The sequence below is a fragment of the Saccopteryx leptura genome, chromosome 1 (assembly GCF_036850995.1).
Source record: "Saccopteryx leptura isolate mSacLep1 chromosome 1, mSacLep1_pri_phased_curated, whole genome shotgun sequence".
NCBI lineage: Eukaryota > Metazoa > Chordata > Mammalia > Chiroptera > Emballonuridae > Saccopteryx > Saccopteryx leptura.
In genome coordinates, this window is record NC_089503.1 from 220,750,149 (window position 1) to 220,767,941 (window position 17,793).

A 17,793-nucleotide genomic window follows, 5' to 3' on the forward strand; every position below is an offset into this window, starting at 1 on the left:
GTGCATGAGATCGTCCACCGTCAAATATGATTCCCCAGGTCTGCCCTCTACTCCACACACTTCATAGGACAATCGTCACTTTTACAGGAGCTAGAGAGTGCTCAGTCTGTGCAAAATAACTTAAATAGTAGCTTAAGCAGGATAGAGAAAAGTGAACATGCTGAAGGGAATGATGGAATTTATTCTAAAGCCGTGTCTAAATTCTCTTGGGTGGAGGGAGCGGGGAGCGATGCGGGAACCGGGGTTCTGTGATGTTCACTTAACCCCACTCATGGACAGCCATGAGCGTCTCCACCTCTGTCCCCAAATATCTCTGTCTTCTTGTTCCCTCCTACCACCCTCAGGAAACTCTTTGAATCTATGATTTAAAACAGGCATTCTCTGACATCCTTTCCTGAACCACCTAATGCTTGGTTGTCAGGGTAACAGCGTTTGGGAAGGGAGAACTGTCTTTGCAGAGTTTCCACGGAAACTACTCCCTGCAGAGGCAGGTGCGGCGGGAGCGACGGGAGCCAGGAGGATCCTGGGCGGGGCGGGGCGGGGCCCAGGAGAGGCCGTGGGGCGTGGCCGCCCCGCTGCGGTGCGCCCCGCGTAGATTACATGTACTGTGTGGGGTGTTTTTTTTTTATAAAGCACTTTCACTTGCAAACCAGAACCACTATTACCTTCCGGCTTGATAAGATCCATTGGTTGTGTAGGAGCTGTCCGCGCTTTGGAGATGGTCCAGGTCAAGGAGGATCCGCCAGGGAGCCCCTCCAGACAGTAAGGTTCTGTTGGCCCGGGCCCTCTGGAGAGGCGAGAGCGCTGGGGGGCGCCACTAAAAACGGAGGGAAGCACAGTTCCGTGAGCTTTCTGCGCATTGCCCGATGCCAGGGCACCCCACCAATGCCCAGCAATGACGCAGCGATAGGACTGAGGTTAGCGGCGTTCCTTTAAGTAAATCCCCTTTCCATTTGAGGCGCAGGTTAGTTGGGTTAACTGGAAACGCACCCGCCTCCTGTTTTGTTTCATAAATGCCGTTGGGAAGAGTATCAGATTTGTGCTCGGAGCGAGGTTTCTGGAGAATTCCTAGGTCAAGGCCGGCATTTGAACCTTGTCTGGTTGGTCCCTGCACAGTCATCGCAGCTGCGGCATTGCTGGGGCTGAGGTAGGGTGACTGTGGTTGAACGTGGGGACCTCGGTCCCCAGCCTGTCATCTTTGTGTCTCTGTATGGGGAGGAGGGGCTGTCTGACATAGTTATTAAACCTGGCAGCTGCGTTGGCGGCCCCGAGGAGCATTTTGAATGAGCTTGCAGAAAATGAGGGGCTTTCAGCTGACCGCCAGCTTGTCACTTCTCGCTGCCTGAAAGGCGGCTCTCGGAGCACTTTTTTTGCTAATTACCAGTGGCGTGGGGAGCACGCGCACCTCAAGGAAACAATTGAAAACGTGAGTATCTGTGGCTCGGCGCTGCTGGTAAGCGGCTGGGTTCCTAAGGCGTCCAGTCCTCGGGTGGCCGAGACGCAGAGGCCGGAGACCCGGGGATCAGGCTGCGGGCGGCCTCGCCACTCACGTCGCCTGGGCTGGAGGCGGCCCGCGCTGGAGCGCGAGAGGGCGACAACTAGGGCTACAGCAGGAGGGGGTTTGAGCGGCCGGTCTCTGGCGCACGGCTGGGGAGGGGTCCTGTGCTTTGGGCACGGATGCACAAAGAACCTCGGGCCTAGGCAGCCCGTGTAGCCCTGCCTGGCCCCAACCCCTCGGGTCCTTTTTGAGAAAAGGCAGAAACTGCGTCTCACGGTTCCGTGGAAACAATGAGGTCAGGTCCGTGTGTCCCCGCCGGGGGGCACCTTCGTGCGCTGTGGGCAGTTCTGCAGGGACCGGGGCGTGGCTGCGGTGTTCCTGGGGGATCTCAGAGTCTCGAGCTCACTCCTTGCTTTCCTCTCCTCACACAATGTGTTCTAACAGCGCAGACATTTTTATGGAGACCAGGACCAGACATAAAGCGAAAAGACCTCAAAGCGTTCCTTTTCCCCCAAAAGCATGAGTTTGAAGGGGTGTGGGTTTTTTTTTCCTATCGGTGGCTAGAGGAGATCTGAAAGTTCAGTTTCGTTTTCATATTTTATTTCTGGACAAGATGTTCAGCTTTACAGAGCTTGCATCAGGCAAGCGTCTCTCCGTGGATTGTGCATTTGTGAAAAATAACCGTGGCTTTTCCCTAGGGGTTCCAAGGAGCGTTCAAAAGCGTCGGTTGGCTCTGGAATGTCACGTTCAGTGTTCTGTGTACATTTTCATATCCATCTGGTTCAGGCTCGAGTATGTGAAACTGAGACACAGTCTCTGCTCTTGCCTGACTCCCGCTGTCCCTGAGACTCAGTTTCTTGTTTGGTGTGTTCAATGTCAGATGGCCACGGAAGGCTTCACCTTCCCCAAGGGGCAGGCCAGAATCAGGACTCAGGTGATGTTGGCTATATGGGCAGTCAACTGTGGGCCAGCCGTTTTAAACTTTCCAGGCCTCCGTTTTGTAATCTGTAAAATGGGTATAACCAAGTGATAGCTTAGAAAGGTGGGCTAAGATTTGGGCTGGCCTTCCAATTCCATCTTCCGCTAAGCAGCATTTCTGCTATAAACTGACAGTTGAGGATTGGCTTAATGAGCACAGACAGGAAAGAAATGAAGAAAACCCCTGCAAAATGGGAATATTTTAAATAATAATCCTCAGAAAAATTTATCTAGTTAGCCTAGAAAATGCCTAAGAACAGGCTAATATATCAATTGTAAACTAATTTATAAGGTAAAGAATTAAAACTATTATGGATATTCAGATGACCGCATTGATTCTGCATATCAGCACAGCCCTGAAGACAGGTCCAAGTCCCTCTCACTGGAAAATGAGGCTTGGTCTACGGCCACGTAGCCCTGAAAGCGCTGGTCTCCTCTGATGTCAAAAATGAGGTTTGATATTTGGTGTTTAAATTTTGCCCCAAATCTTGGTTTCCCATCTTCAAGTGTGGTTTCTCGGGTTTTTGCAAATGACTTCCTCATTAACTAAAACTGGATAATGATTAAGTAAAAAGAAAAAAAGAGGAAGAGCATTGTGAAAAGAAATTAATGTGATTCTGAGAAGTTAAGTATTAACATGACAGAACCAGAAATAAATTCCTCTACTGAATTCTACTCTAGTAAACTAATGGTTAGACTATTGTTTCTAATTTTGTTCGTTGTACTTTTAAAAAGAATGTGGAGAAACTGGAGGAGCGGTTCAGAATGGAAGGACCAAAATAACTTAATGAAACACAAAAAAGAGAAGCTAAACAAAATTTCTTAAACCCTGAGGCTGTGTGAGGTGCTGAGAAGACTGGAATAAGAGAAAACCAACCTGACTGGAGGTAGCGCAGTAGGTAGGGTGTTGACCCGGGACACTGAGGTCCCTGGTTCAAAACTCCGAGGTTGCTCGCTGGCTTGAGTGCAGGTTCACTGGCTTGAGCATGGGCTCACTGGCTTGAGCGTGGGATTGCTGGCTTGAGCGTGGGATTGCTGGCTTGAGCATGGAATCATTGACATTCCAAGGTTGCTGGCTTGAAGCCCAAGGTTGCTGGCTTGAACAAGGGGTCACTGAGTTGGCTGGAACCCTCTGGTCAAGGCACATATGAGAAGCAATAATGAACAACTAAAGTGAAACAACTATGAGTTGATGTTTCTCACTTACTCTCTTCCCTCTCTCTTCCTGTCTCTATCTCTCTCTAAAGAGAGATCTCTTTAAAGAGAATATCATTTTTCATTTCTTAATATGAAATCTCTAGATCTTAAAAAGGTTGGCAACTATTTAGGTGTAAAACATTTAAAAGTATATTGTGCTTGCCAAACAAAACACACGTGTGGAAGCTGGTCCCCAGGCCAGCCTCAGCACTGGGCTCCTCCTTCCTGGTGGGGCAGAGCAAGGCTGGCCCAGGGCCTCTGCTAGCTTGGGGTCTGGGTTTTTTTTGTTGTTTTGTTTTGTTTTGTTTTAATCTTTATATTTAACTTAAAGAATTATTTCTTTGCCTCATTCTTTCTGAAGGCATATGTCTTTCTAGCTGAATGTATACTCCTTGATAGATCTGTCTGGATGATTCGAGTGAGAAAAGTTCTCTAGTTCTCTAACCTTCCCCTGACTGCAAGTGAAGGAGGCTGGCCCCTAGGGGTTGGGATCGTGACCACGGGCTCCGGGGGTAGGAGGTGACCACACTTGCCCTCTCCCCCGCAGGGGCCTCTCAGAGCTCTCTCTGCTGGTGTAGTGGAGATGGGGTGAATGGGATTGGGAGACCTGGTCCCTTTAATGGGATGCCTGGAAACTGCCCAGAAGCAGCCTGCTGGTGTCTCTTAGATTGGGAAAGAGGGCGACCCGGGTCATCCATGCATGCAAACATGACTTCAAAAGTTTCCTGTTCCCACTCTCTTAAATCTCCCTCTAGCTCTCCCTGAGCTACACAAGCAATGGAAGACAGTATGTCTCCATGTGCAAAGGGGATGTATTCAATACCACTTTCCACAGTTAAGAACTTCTTTGCCAGAGATTAAAAAAAAACTTTTTTTTTTATTTTTTTTTTTTTATGAGACCTAAAAATGTGATGGCTGCGTTCTCCCTGTCTCTCCTCGCTGGGTTAGGGCTGCTGTTATTTTGTTGGGATGTTGGGACAGGCCAAGTAACAGGAAGGCAAAGCACCTGCCTCCCTCTGGCTGCCCCCCTCACTGTCATGCTAGGACCACAGTGGTACCTCCCTCCTTCCCTGTGACGAGCACAGAGAGCCTTACAGGCTCACCCAGAGACCCGTGCGTGCAGGATGGCAGGGACTCACCCCAAGGAGACGAGCGCTTATCCTAGCACAATGGCCAGAAGCCAGCTTTGTTCAAAGCAGCTTTGTTCAACAAGGTGACTCTGCACAAAAATGCAAACAGCGTTCATGGCAGCTGCCCGTTGTCACTTCCCATAGGTTCTGGGTAAGCAGCAAAACCAGAGTGATTGAACAGATGCACGAGCCCCTCTGTGGTGATGGACAACCTCCCAAAGCCGTGGCCATGCATCTTCAACCCTTTCTTTCCAGCCCCTAGGTTTTCCAAAGTTGAAAAAGCAGCACCTGTGACCCAATCATTTTACTATCAATGAGACAGGAAGGAGAGTTTTCAAGTTAGAATGTGCAAACAACTCAGAGAAAAGGGGAGGAAACAAGACTCAGGTATTTGGTTGGATTCTGGTTGCCAAAACCTGGAAATGTGTTTTGTGAAGAGGTAGAAGCCACACCAGCCCAAATACTGAGCTGCCAGAGCCTTAGGCTGGGACAGAGGTGCTCTACACTGGCATCATCCTCTCTCCCTAATGACTGACTGCATCACACCAGTGGTCATCTCTTCTTCTGGAATCCTAAATTCTACCCCAACAAGCTGAGGACCGGGATGTAAGGTGGGGTACTTCAAAACCCATCTGAAGGTCTGACTCACTTCAAACCCAGAACGGTTCTATGCAAGATCACTCCTGCTCCATCCTCCTGGTAGTCATGGGACCAACCGGCCAAGTGTCCTTTGGAATCACCCTGACCTGATGTCTGTCTTTCTTCCTGCCATAGCCCGGGCTGATGCTTAAATATATCAATTGCCTTCCCCCAACACCTGGAACATCAAGTTCTGCCCATTTCTGGCTTCACAATGACAGGCTGCCTGTGGAGAATCACTGGCCGATGGGCTGTCTCACAGGGTTTACACAGGCAACTTGTATTTTTTTTTTTTTTTGACAGAGACAGGGACAGACAGACAGGAAGGGAGAGAGAGACGAGAAATATCAACTCTTCTTTGCGGCATCCTCATTGTCCATTGATTGCTTTCTCTTATGTGCCCTGATTGGGGGGGGCTACAGCAGAGCAAGTGCCCCCTGCTCAAGCCAGTGACCGTGGGCTTAAGCCAGTGACCTAGGGCTTCAAACTGGTGACCTAGGGGTTTCGAACCTGGGTCCTCCGTACCCCAGTCCGATGCTCCATCCACTGCGCCACCCCCTGGTCAGGTGCAACTTTTATTTTTCTTTAGGGTAGTTTATTCAGATGCCTCACCATTCTAGAACCTTTCTTTTGATGCTTTTTGGCAAATTTATTCTTAAGAGAATATCTACTTACATTTGTCCAGGGACAGAGGGGGAAGGTAAAACTTCAATCCATTCTTTTGAACTTCTTTTTAATGGTGGTAGAAAAATCAAGAGAAAATCTGATACCATTGGCTAAAATGGAGCTATATATTTATGACTATTCCATTCAGCTCCATCTTACATGATCACAGATTCTTTTTCTTTTTTTTACAGAGACAGAGAGAGAGTCAGAGAGAGAAATAGACAAGGACAGACAGACAGGAACTGAGAGATGAGAAGCATCAATCATTAGTTTTTCATTGCACACTGTGACACCTTAGTTGTTCATTGATTGTTTTCTCATATGTGCCTTCAGCAGACCGAGTGACCCTTGCTTGAGCCAGTGACCCTGGGCTCAAGCTACTGAACCTTGCTCAGACCAGACGAGCCCGTGCTTAAGCTGGTGCCCTCGGGCTCTCAAACCTGGGTCCTCAGCATCCCAGTCAGACGCTCTATCCACTGTGCCACTGCCTGGTCAGGCTCACAGATTCTTGTTACATGAAATTAATAAGAATATCAGTAAAGCACAAGAGCAGCAATTCCATTGGAAATTTTATTTTATTTCAAAATAGATTGTTCTCATTGTCAAACCAAAAAGTAAGTCATCCTTCTAATGTATAGTTATATAAAATGAGCATCAAAAAAGCAGGAAATTTTAAATTGAATCTATTAAATAATTGCTCTGTTTCTCCCACCAAGTATAAAGAAGGAAGCATGTGACAATTTACAAACTAGCTTTAGTCATCAAGGTTAGAAGAAAGATTTACACAACATGCACACACAAAAACTCTCAAGGATTGTAACAAAAGAAGTGTCAGGTATAGTGCTAGACTGACTAAGCCAATGCTGAAACAGGTGACACATGGCAGTTCTGTGTCAAAGCTGGATGGGCACACGGTGTCTGTGGTATAATCAGGGTCCTCCATGGAGGCTCCAGGGCTTTGACGAATGGTCTAGAACTAGAAAGGTAAGCAGACAGAGAAGCTGGAGGCATTTTTCACCTAAAGGCAAACAGCTTAATCAGTGGCTCAAAAGGCATGGATTTGGCAACTCTGCTATGCTGGTTAATGGGAAAAAAGAAGACAGGCCTCCTTTCTGGAGTCAGACTATTGGGATTTATATTCCAAAGGTGTGTGAGCAGTTTGCTTAACATGCAGAGTCTCCATTTCCTCATCAGTAAATGGGGCAACCATTGCATTATTGTAAGGACTATAGAGAATTGATGAGAGAGTCTAGCATGCTTCATGGCACATAGATGATTAACCCGTGATGAATATTGTCAGCAAGACAAAGATAAAAGATGAGACTCTATCCAACACCAATATCAGAATGAGGACGTAGAACTTGCTCCCACAACACTGTGGAGCCACTGTGTAGTCTTTAAGAAATGAAAACTTAAGGAAATGAAACCACTGAACTTTTGCAAATTCCTATGTGACCATCTGCTTGGATATTTTTCCTCCCCCCTCCCCCCTCCCCCTCCCCCTCCCCCCTCCCCCTCCCCCTCCCCCCTCCCCCTCCCCCTCCCCCCTCCCCCCTCCCCCCTCCCCCCTCCCCCTCCCCCTCCCCCTCCCCCCTCCCTCCTCTTCCTCCTCCTCCTCCTTCTCTATAATTCAAATATTAACCTGAACAAGCTAATCTGAATTTCCATGATTGTCAGTAAATCCTGTGGTCTGTGGTCAGCACCACACTGGCCTCCAGCCTTTCTGGACAACTAATAGTAACTCCGACTTTTTTTTTTTTTTTTTTCTGAAGCTGGAAACAGGGAGAGACGGTCAGACAGACTCCCGCATGCGCCCGACCGGGATCCACCCGGCACGCCCACCAGGGCGATGCTCTGCCCACCAGGGGGCGATGCTCTGCCCATCCTGGGCGTCGCCATATTGCGACCAGAGCCACTCTAGCGCCTGAGGCAGAGGCCACAGAGCCATCCCCAGCGCCCGGGCCATCTTTGCTCCAATGGAGCCTTGGCTGCGGGAGGGGAAGAGAGAGACAGAGAGGAAAGCGCGGCGGAGGGGTGGAGAAGCAAATGGGCGCTTCTCCTGTGTGCCCTGGCCGGGAATCGAACCCAGGTCCTCCGCACGCTAGGCCGACGCTCTACCGCTGAGCCAACTGGCCAGGGCAGTAACTCCGACTTTGATGATGTAATAAGCTGTGACTGCCAGTTACTTCTGTGACAGAGGAACTTTGTGACGACTCAATACTCAAAAATTTTTATTAACTGTAGTACGGGATCACCTAACTTCTACTAGTATATTCTTCTTCTTGGGACATATCCCAACAACCCTTTATTTTTTGCTATTTTAAGTGAAAGTTACAACTTTACTATGCTTTGGTTTGGCAATGAGCGATATGTTATATCTCTACGTTACAACTTTCCAGAACAGTACAGTGCAGTTTTTAGAATATGAGTCAGACGCAATCAATCTTCACGCTGCGGTTTTTAAATGTCTTTTTTGTGACCCGTTGGAGTGAAAATTTTCTCCCCACTCTTCTCTTCCCTCCTTTCCTTGATTTCTTTGTTAAACATAATTGCCGCCGAACTGAGTAAGCTGCTATCTGACACACACCCCCTCGCTACAGTTCCAGGAATAGGCATTTCTGAGATAATCCAGCAAAAATCACTGAGCTCATTTGCTTCCCCAAAGAAAACAAATCAGTCTTGTATGAGGATTTTGAGAAGATGATTGTTTTCCAGGCCTTTTTTTTTTTTTTTTTTAAGAGTGGATGGGGAGGTTTGGGGGCCAGCTCTCCACCTCACAGACAATACCGCCTTCCATTTTCTGTCCTTTCATTCACATTCATGTTTCTGCAGGAGGGAGAGAGGAACCAGGCACCAATGTGAATTAACTCTTTGCTGGCCAGATTCTTTGGCCATCCATTTATGGCCTGATTCTGTAGTATTCTGAGTAACAAAGATGTTGTTGTACTTTGAATTGAACTAGGTCCTTTGTTCTAAAAGCTCAATACAACATTTTGAAATGAAGACTAATCCTTCCTCTATGCAGAAACACTTTGCAGGCAAATGTTTAGAACCAACCCCACTGCTTTCACAAGCACAGAGATGGGCTGAAGATGCACCCACATTCCATACTACAAAGCCACCTCCATTGATTGTGCACGTGTCCTATGTGGCAGGCCCTGTCTTTGTCACTGTACCCACAGGATACAGCACTACCAGGAATCCTGTGACAAGGGATTGTCCTCATTCTTAGAGGTAAGGAAACCAAAGTGGAGAGAGGTTGAATACATTCTTCAAGGTTACCAGCTACTAAGAGGCAGGCACGAGAGTGTGACTCAGACTTTGAAGTCATTGCTCTTGCCTGTATAGTCTACACATAATATGATGCCCAGTAGAATTCTTCAGAATGTTGTGTTCCCTAGTTTTAGTTTCACTAGGGTTCCCTCATTAGTGAATGGTTTATGCGCAAAGAAGTCTCACAGACAAGGCTGGTACGCTTGAAACTTTTGTTTGTATCATCTAGTTCTCCCCAGCTAGCCACTACAAGGCAGGTCAAACAAAGTTCCTAGATGACTGGATAGTGGGCAGTACTCCAGGGTGGTAAATTATGTCCAAGACCCACACAGGAGGGTAAGTAGGGTTACTCCGCAGACCACAAGCCAATAAAGACACGGTGTTTTCCACAGATGACATTATTAAGGAGTGGAAATTTATAGTACTTCACTGGAACCCTCCAGCCACTGGAAAAAACAGATAAAGCTAGACTGGAAAGACCAGATGCTTAAGCAAACTTGGTCAGGCTTTAATCAGAAATAAGCTCAATGAGCCCTGGCCGGTTGGCTCAGCGGTAGAGCGTCGGCCTGGCGTGCGGGGGACCCGGGTTCAATTCCCGGCCAGGGCACATAGGAGAAGCACCCATTTGCTTCTCCACACCCCCCCCCCCCTCCTTCCTCTCTGTCTCTCTCTTCCCCTCCCACAGCCAAGGCTCCATTGGAGCAAAGATGGCCCGGGTGCTGGGGATGGCTCCTTGGCCTCTGCCCCAGGCACTAGAGTGGCTCTGGTCGCAACAGAGCGACCCCCCAGAGGGGCAGAGCATCGCCCCCTGGTGGGCAGAGCGTCGCCCCCTGGTGGGCGTGCCGGGTGGATCCTGGTCCGGCACATGCGGAGTCTGTCTGACTGTCTCTCCCCGTTTCCAGCTTCAGAAAAATACAAAAAAAAAAAAGAAATAAGCTCAATGAAGCCTCCAACTCCTAAAAGAAATGCATGGGCACATTCTCTCTGTGTGGGGCCAGCTTACTCCCAGGAGAGACTATCTATTATCTACATAATTGCCAAATTCCTAAATCCTCAAGGGTATGGATTGTAATTTTAACCTTTTATCCTGGCATTTAGTTTATTGCTTTGCATATAATTCATGTTTAATATTCATATAAATGAGTGTATTCGTGTTCTCCAGAGAAGCAGGACCAATGAGGTGTTTGTTTGTTTGTTTATTATAAAGAATTGGCTCACATGATTATGGAGGTTGGCAAATTCAATCTGCAGGGTAAGGCAAAAGGCTGGAAACCTGGGAAAAGTCAGTGTTCTAGCTCAAACAATGTGAGACAGGAAGAGCCTGTGCCACAGATGAAGTCCAATGGCAGTCTCTTGTGCATTTTCTCTTGCTCGGGAGAGGGTGCATCTTTTTGTTCTAGCCAATCCTTCAACTGATTGGATGAGGCTCACCCACATTATAGAGGGCAATCTGCTTTATTCTACCAATGAAATTGTTATTGTCATTTGTAAAGCCAGTAGCCACGGCCACCATCACAGCCGCCTGGCCCATGCAGGTTCACATTTGATTCATACAGACGGTAATGAAACAATGGAGCTAAGAACTGGTGGGCCATTAGCTTTAATCCTAGCTCACACCTGGTGGGCGAGAAATACGCACAGTGGGAAAACACTTCCCTTTCCATTCAGGGCTCCCAAAGCCACTGACTTATCCGAGTTTCTTAGAATCAAAGGTTTCTACCTCACCAGCCTTATTCACCTCTGTTCCCCATCTCCTTCTCTCTGAACAAACTGGCTTCTCCTTCAGCACTCCGCCATCTTGGCTGCTTCTGCTCTCCTCTCTAATGCTAATCTCAGGAACTGAGAGAGCAAGCAAGCCCCAGTCTGTCCCATTTTATAGTGTAGAAATCCAAACCTTTAAGCCAATCTACAAATAAGAAAGTCTCTGATACAAAGCCACTTATCTAAGGCATAAATGGGATTCCTCATAAGAGTGCACCACCCCATCATGGAACAGTGAAGGGTGTGTGAGGAAAAGCTTAGTCTTAAAACTAAGCCTTAGGCTATAATGACCCTGCCTGCTTACAGCCTGTCCCCCACACCCAAAGCAAACTATAAGCAAGCAAACATATATATCATATTTACAAACTTATTTGACCCACATCATTCAAAAACATCCTTGCAAAAACATGAGAGTACCCTGGTCCCCAGCCAGCCTCATCCTGACTTAGGGGAATCATGTTCGATTAAATGTTTGGGTATCCTCTGGCCCAATCAAGTGGACACGTCAAGTTAACCATCACAATGTCTGAGTGAATAAATGTGAACTGGTAGTTTCTGAACTGAGGCAGAGCAAGTGATGTGGCAGATGTTGGTCTCTATTATTATAGGCTCCAGTTAAAAGGAAACCTTGCTAATTAAAACTTTTCTTCCCAGAGAGGCAGCTCCAACAGACCAGAGTTTAAAACCAGAATGCTACTCTAGGTGAATCTTCTTTTGGCCACTTGTGCCCAAGTGATCAGTTACCACTGGACTGAGTGAATTGAAGAAAGGAGTAGGAACGTGTACCATGCTCTCCAGAGTTGGAGGGATGAAAGGGTGTCTTTCTTATGGGTGATTTGGGGGAGAGGAGATAGGATCTTAAAACATGTAAAAACCTAGTTTTTACAAGAAGTTATGGAGAAAAGAATCTTCATGACACTTAAATGCACGTCACCATATTTAAGACTACTTTGTTTAGTTTATTTAATGCAATTAGGTTTCTGTTAATTTCTAAAAGTTTTCAATTATTAATACTCCAAAATATATAACTCATGTCATGTACTCTGGAGTCAGTTTTCTAGATTTAAGTCTTAAAACATGTTGCGGAGTAAAGAAGTGCGGAAAACATGTTCCTGCCTTGTGATTAAAGTTGTATCAGTTTTCGTTATTCGCATACAAATCCACTTGATACTGACCTTTTTAGAGAAAAAGTGTTGGGGGGGAGTGTTATTAAGGATATTAGCATTTTGCTTACTCAGGGTTGACATCTGCAGATACTTAACCCAATTTACCTGTTCAATTTACTAGCTTCTCCCTGAAAAGTGTTTTCATATTTTGGTGTTTTAACTTTTTATTTATATAACAAATACATGTGCTTAATTTTTAAAATGCAATGATATTTTTATAGGCTTCTATGCAAATACAGCAGTCTTATCTCTCCACACCCACCCCCAGACCTCCTCCCTAAAGGCCACCCCTTTCAACATTCTTAGTTGTTCTTCTGTTATCATTTCCTGTTTGTAAGAACTATCCTCTTTCTGCTATTTCTTTTTTATCTTTAATTCAAGTAGACAATGTATTCATATAGTTCAAAATTCAGAAGAAAAAAAGGATAAAAATAATGACAAGTCTCCTTCTCACCAGCCCTCAGCCCCCTAATTCCCACTCTGGAAGCAATAATATCACCAGCCTCTCATAGATCCTTCTTAAAATTTCCTTGCAAACACCTACATTACTATTTATTAATCAATTTAGGTATTATATTGCCTCTCAGTTACAGTAGATGAGAACTGAGCTTCCTTTCCTACACTCTGTTTATTTTCTTTCCTTTTCTACAACTGTTATAGGACAAGTCTTGATTAAATCACTTTTTAGGTTTAATATAGCCGTATAAATATTGTTGCTGCTGAGCCAAGTCGTTTACCATAACTATGTTTTTTTTATAGACGCCATTTCGTTCTATCCACTTGGCCCTTTCTTCTTTTTTTTTTTTTTTTTTTTTTTTGTATTTTTCTGAAGCTGGAAACGGGGAGACAGACAGACTCCCGCATGTGCCCCACTGGGATCCACCCGGCATGCCCACCAGGGGGCGACGTTCTGCCCACCAGGGGGCGATGCTCTGCCCATCCAGGGCGTCGCTCTGTTGCGACCAGAGCCACTCCAGCGCTTGAGGCAGAGGCCAAGGAGCCATCCCCAGCACCCGGGCCATCTTTGTTCCAATAGAGCCTCGGCTGCGGGAGAGGAAGAGAGAGACAGAGAGGAAGGAGAGGGGGAGGGGTGGAGAAGCAGATGGGCGCTTCTCCTGTGTGCTCTGGCCGGGAATTGAACCTGGGATTTGTGCACGCCAGGCCGATGCTCTACCACTGAGCCAACCGGCCAGGGCCCACTTGGCCCTTTCTTAACATGGAAACTCATACCTTGTTTCTGGGAATATGCTCTTGACTGTCATTATATTAACTTCTGCCCTTCCATTTCCCTCTATTTTTTCTTCTGGAACTCCAGTTAGTTAAGTATTACACCACTTGAACTGATCATCTAGTTTTGTTATCTTTTATGCTGTTGAGCTCTTTTGTTTAAACACTTAATTTCTAAGGTGTCATTCATGCTCTTTTCTAAATATCCTATCATTTTATAGATGCAATTTCTTCTTCTTTTTTCTTTTGGCTGTGAAGATAGTAAATTTAGTGGACTTAAAAAAACAAAAAACCTTTCTTCTATTCTCTGTATTGTTTCTGTGGCCACTGAGTCCTTGTTCACTTGTTTTAGACTTTTTCTCTTTTCCCAGTGCCTGGTGACCTTTGACAGTCCACACATGCCTAAGAGTGAGGCTCTAAAACATTTGATCGTGCTCTTTGTGTGATTGGTGAGTTTGGCAACTGGTGTACCTCCTTTGAAGAATGATCTGGCAGTAAACCAGGTGTTTCTTTGGGGGACCTCAAAAGGTAGTGTTGAATGATGTTTCTTTAGTGGGGACATTTAATTTCTTCTAAGACTAAGAAGTCTCCTAAGAATGCTTCTGCTTTGAGTGGATAAAATTTATTTCTACCTCTCTGAGAGCATGAAGGAGAACAGGACCTGGAATGTCTACGTTCAGTACACGGTATAAAGTATGCAGACTGCTTAATCTTCAGTTTTCAGTCTGGTGTGCCTCTAACCCCCTGGAGTCTGTCTGGTGACCTCAGATTAAATGTCTCCTCTTCAGTAGAAGCTATTAATTTTTTTTTAACGTTTTACCTAATGACAACGCTGGGTGTGTGTGGTGGAATCAGCCATAGAGTAATATCAAGAATTTGGACTCTGTAGCTAGAATATTTGGGTTCAAATCTTGGCTCCATTTGTTACGAAGCTATCTGACCTCGGTCAAGTTCCTTAAACCCTGCAGTTGGCGACTCCATGCCAAAGGTGAAAGTAAATCTCAATGAGGAAAAGAACACATTTGGATTTTCTTTCCTTTTAACCTGGCTATCTATTTTCTATTTTTAAAGTGTTTTCTTTTACAACACACAACCAAAACAATGAAAGCACTAAGGAATACAATTGCACACATGATCTGTTTGCAAAGATGATATGGTGTTTCCCACTGAAGTAATTCATTGTTCACAGAATTTGGCAATAAGACAAGGAAAAAAGAATCTCTAAACAAATAGGCCATTGAAAGTATATACTATGACATAAGGATGATGCAATGGCAAATATGGAAAGAGTCCTGAATGAAAATTCTGTGTTACAAAAGGATCAAAAGCTATGCAACAAAATGACAAAGAAACAATGTTTATTTTGAAGTCTTACTCAGTGTTCATGTTACCCTTGGATCCTTCACAAGTCATTTGTTTTCAGTTCACTGCCCTACTTAAAATTATTGTGGATATGTCTCAGCTCTTGAATTTTTCTTGCCTCTGCGATAAGTAAAAAACCGTGGACTACAGAGAACTCTATATATCCGATAATAATAAAGGAAGGGGAGAAGCAACTCCCCAGAAGAAAGCGCGGGAGAGGAAAGGTGCAGGCATGCTGTCGTCAAACCTTCACAAACAACACATTTAGGGACAAGGAGACAGGCCTGAGGTTCTGACCCAAAATGGGCCTCGATTTGCAGAGGTTGTTGAAAGTGATCTTAAATCCCCCCACCCAGAATTTATTTTCTGGAGATTTCCTGGCTCAGACGTATAGAAAATGACAAAATATGCAAGTGTTTGAATAATACAAAATATAAAAATGTACTTTCCAATACTCATTTGCCAATCTCCTTCTCATTTAAATTCTGGGTTTATCTACCACGATTTTTAAAAAGCAGGGAAAATATAACCAGCTACATGTATATAAAGTAAACATTTTATTTTCTTTATTTTTTATTTTTGAAAATCTTTTTTTAAATTTTTATTCACTTTTTTAGAGAAGACAGACAGAAAGAGAGATTGGGGGGGAGAAGCAGGAAGCATCAACTTCCATATATGCCTTGACTGGGCAAGTACAGGGTTTTGAACCAGCAACTTCAGAGTCCCAGGTTGATGCTTGATCCACTGCACCACCACAGGTCAGGCCTAAAGTAAACATTTTAAATAGGAAAAAATTGCAAAGGTACATGTACAAAAATGGCTTTTTTTCTTTTTTGCAATTATAATATTAATTTACTTATACTAGGGGGTTGGTTAAATAAAGTAAGCTATATCCATAAAACAACCAACTCTGCAACTATACAGCCAAAAATGGGCGTATAGAACTAAATATTTCCATAAGGAATGTTATCTATCATATGTTAATGATAGGAAGGTAAAACAAATGATAAATTATCATGTACTATTTTGTTTTAATAAGCACTGTTAAGAATATGGTTGTTTAGAAAACCATCTGGTGGCCTTGGCCAGTTGGCTCAGTGGTAGACTGTCAACCTGGTATGAGGATGTCCCGGGTTTGATTACTGGTCAGGGCACACAGGAGAAGCACCCATCTGCTTCTCCACTTCTCCCCCTCTTGCATCTCTCTCTCTCTCTCTCTCTCTCTCTCTTCCCCTCCTCAGCCATGGCTCCATTGGAGCAAGTTGGCCCCAGGTGCTGAGGATAGCTCTGTGGCTTCCTGCCTCAGGCACTAAGAAGAGCTCAGTTGCTAAGCAATGGAGCAACACCCAAATGGACAGACCATCACCCCCTAGTGGGCTTGCTGGGTGGATCCTGGTAGGGGCTCGTGCAGGAGTCTGTCTCTGCCTCCCCTTCTCTCATAGAATAAAAATAAGAAAGAAAGAAAACCATCTGGCATAATGCTAAATCATTAAGCAATCATTTCTGCATGGTAGGTAATAGAAGATAATTAAATTTCTACAAAGAACGTTTATTGCTCTTGAAACTAGAAAAAAATGTATAGCTTTCAAGTGACTGAAGGCAGGCAGTAGAAAACACAGAGTTAGAAGAAAATGAACTTAATAATACACATATTGGATATTGTGATTGATTGAGATGAAAACTAGAGACTTTCTTGGAAATAACTCAAACAGCTTACTTTTTATTTCAGATGAAACCAGTTGAATAGGCTTAAAATATGAAATGTTTCTTAAATTAGAAAGTATAGTAGAAAGAGTAGTTGATTTAATTGCATTGTTCAGAAGTGTTTTTATTTATTTATTTATTGATTGATTGATTTTAGAGAGAGAGACAGAAATATCGAACTGTTCCTGTGTGTGCCATGACTGGGAATCAAACCAGCAACCTCTGTGCCTCAGGATGATGCTCTGAGCAACTGAGCTATCCAGCCAGGGCAACATTATTTAAAAGTCTTTAAAATACATTTTCAAAGTGTTGTCTTTTTCAGCTCTAATCTAGCACTTATTTAAAATTCTATGAAAAAATTTAATTTGATATAAATTCTGTAGTAGTGGAATAACTTGTTCTCTCCAAGAAATCTGTCTGTACTGAAGAGCAGAGAGGTTTTTGGTATTTATGTCACAGTTGGGGCCAATATATCAGGCAGATTCTAAAAGAAAAGTATCATGTGACTGGTATGCTTCAGAAAACATGGACTCATGTACCATGTTTTAATGTACAGATTTAACATACCTTGCTTGCTTTATATAATTAACCATACACTTGTTATCTGGGAGGCAAGAGTCTTAGTTATCAGATTATTCAAAGAGAAACTGTATAATATGCCCTGCTTATCACATTCTACCTTGGTATGTGAAGTTTGGTTTAATTTTACTTGACTATTTGAGGTAGCCATTTCCCGCTGTCATTTTCCCGGTGTGATTCAAATTTTACAAATGTATACAAATGTATGTGTGTGTGTGTAGGGTATATATGAGTGTAAATGTAGTTTAGTTATAGGACATTTCACTCAAAAAGATATTCCTAAACCATAGCATTTGTGAGCATTCTAGCACTGAGGAGCCTCCCTGTGATCCTTCACGATAACATTGACAAAAAGCACGAACTTGGTGCAATGCTTCTCCAGCCAGCCTCCCAGATAGTCTGTCACTGAATGGGTCTGAATGCTCCATTTCCGCATGTCTAGGCGTGGCATCTACCAATGCCTGAATATGGTGAATGTGTGAAGCACATACATCACCCTCTTCTGCACAGTGCCCTGTGTCCCTGCAGTCAGGCACGTTCTTGCTCCATCTCCCTCTGTGAGACAGATGTGCACTAGTGTCCGTGGAAGCACCAGTGGTGCCTGCAGCTGGAA

General features: G+C 44.7%; 1 protein-coding gene across 3 annotated transcripts in view; it reads left to right on the plus strand.

Moving 5' to 3' along the window:
- Nucleotides 1–638: 638 nt before the first annotated feature.
- Nucleotides 639–17,793, plus strand: part of TRIM2 (tripartite motif containing 2) — a 143,123-nt gene continuing 125,968 nt past the window's right edge. Inside the window, exon 1 of one of the 3 annotated variants that reach the window (XM_066386639.1) lies at nt 639–762. The gene's annotated coding sequence lies outside the window, so the exon portion shown is untranslated. Of the gene's footprint in view, nt 763–1,295; nt 1,427–17,793 lie in introns of those variants that run through there. The other 2 variants (XM_066386647.1, XM_066386678.1) reach the window with 2 other exon arrangements.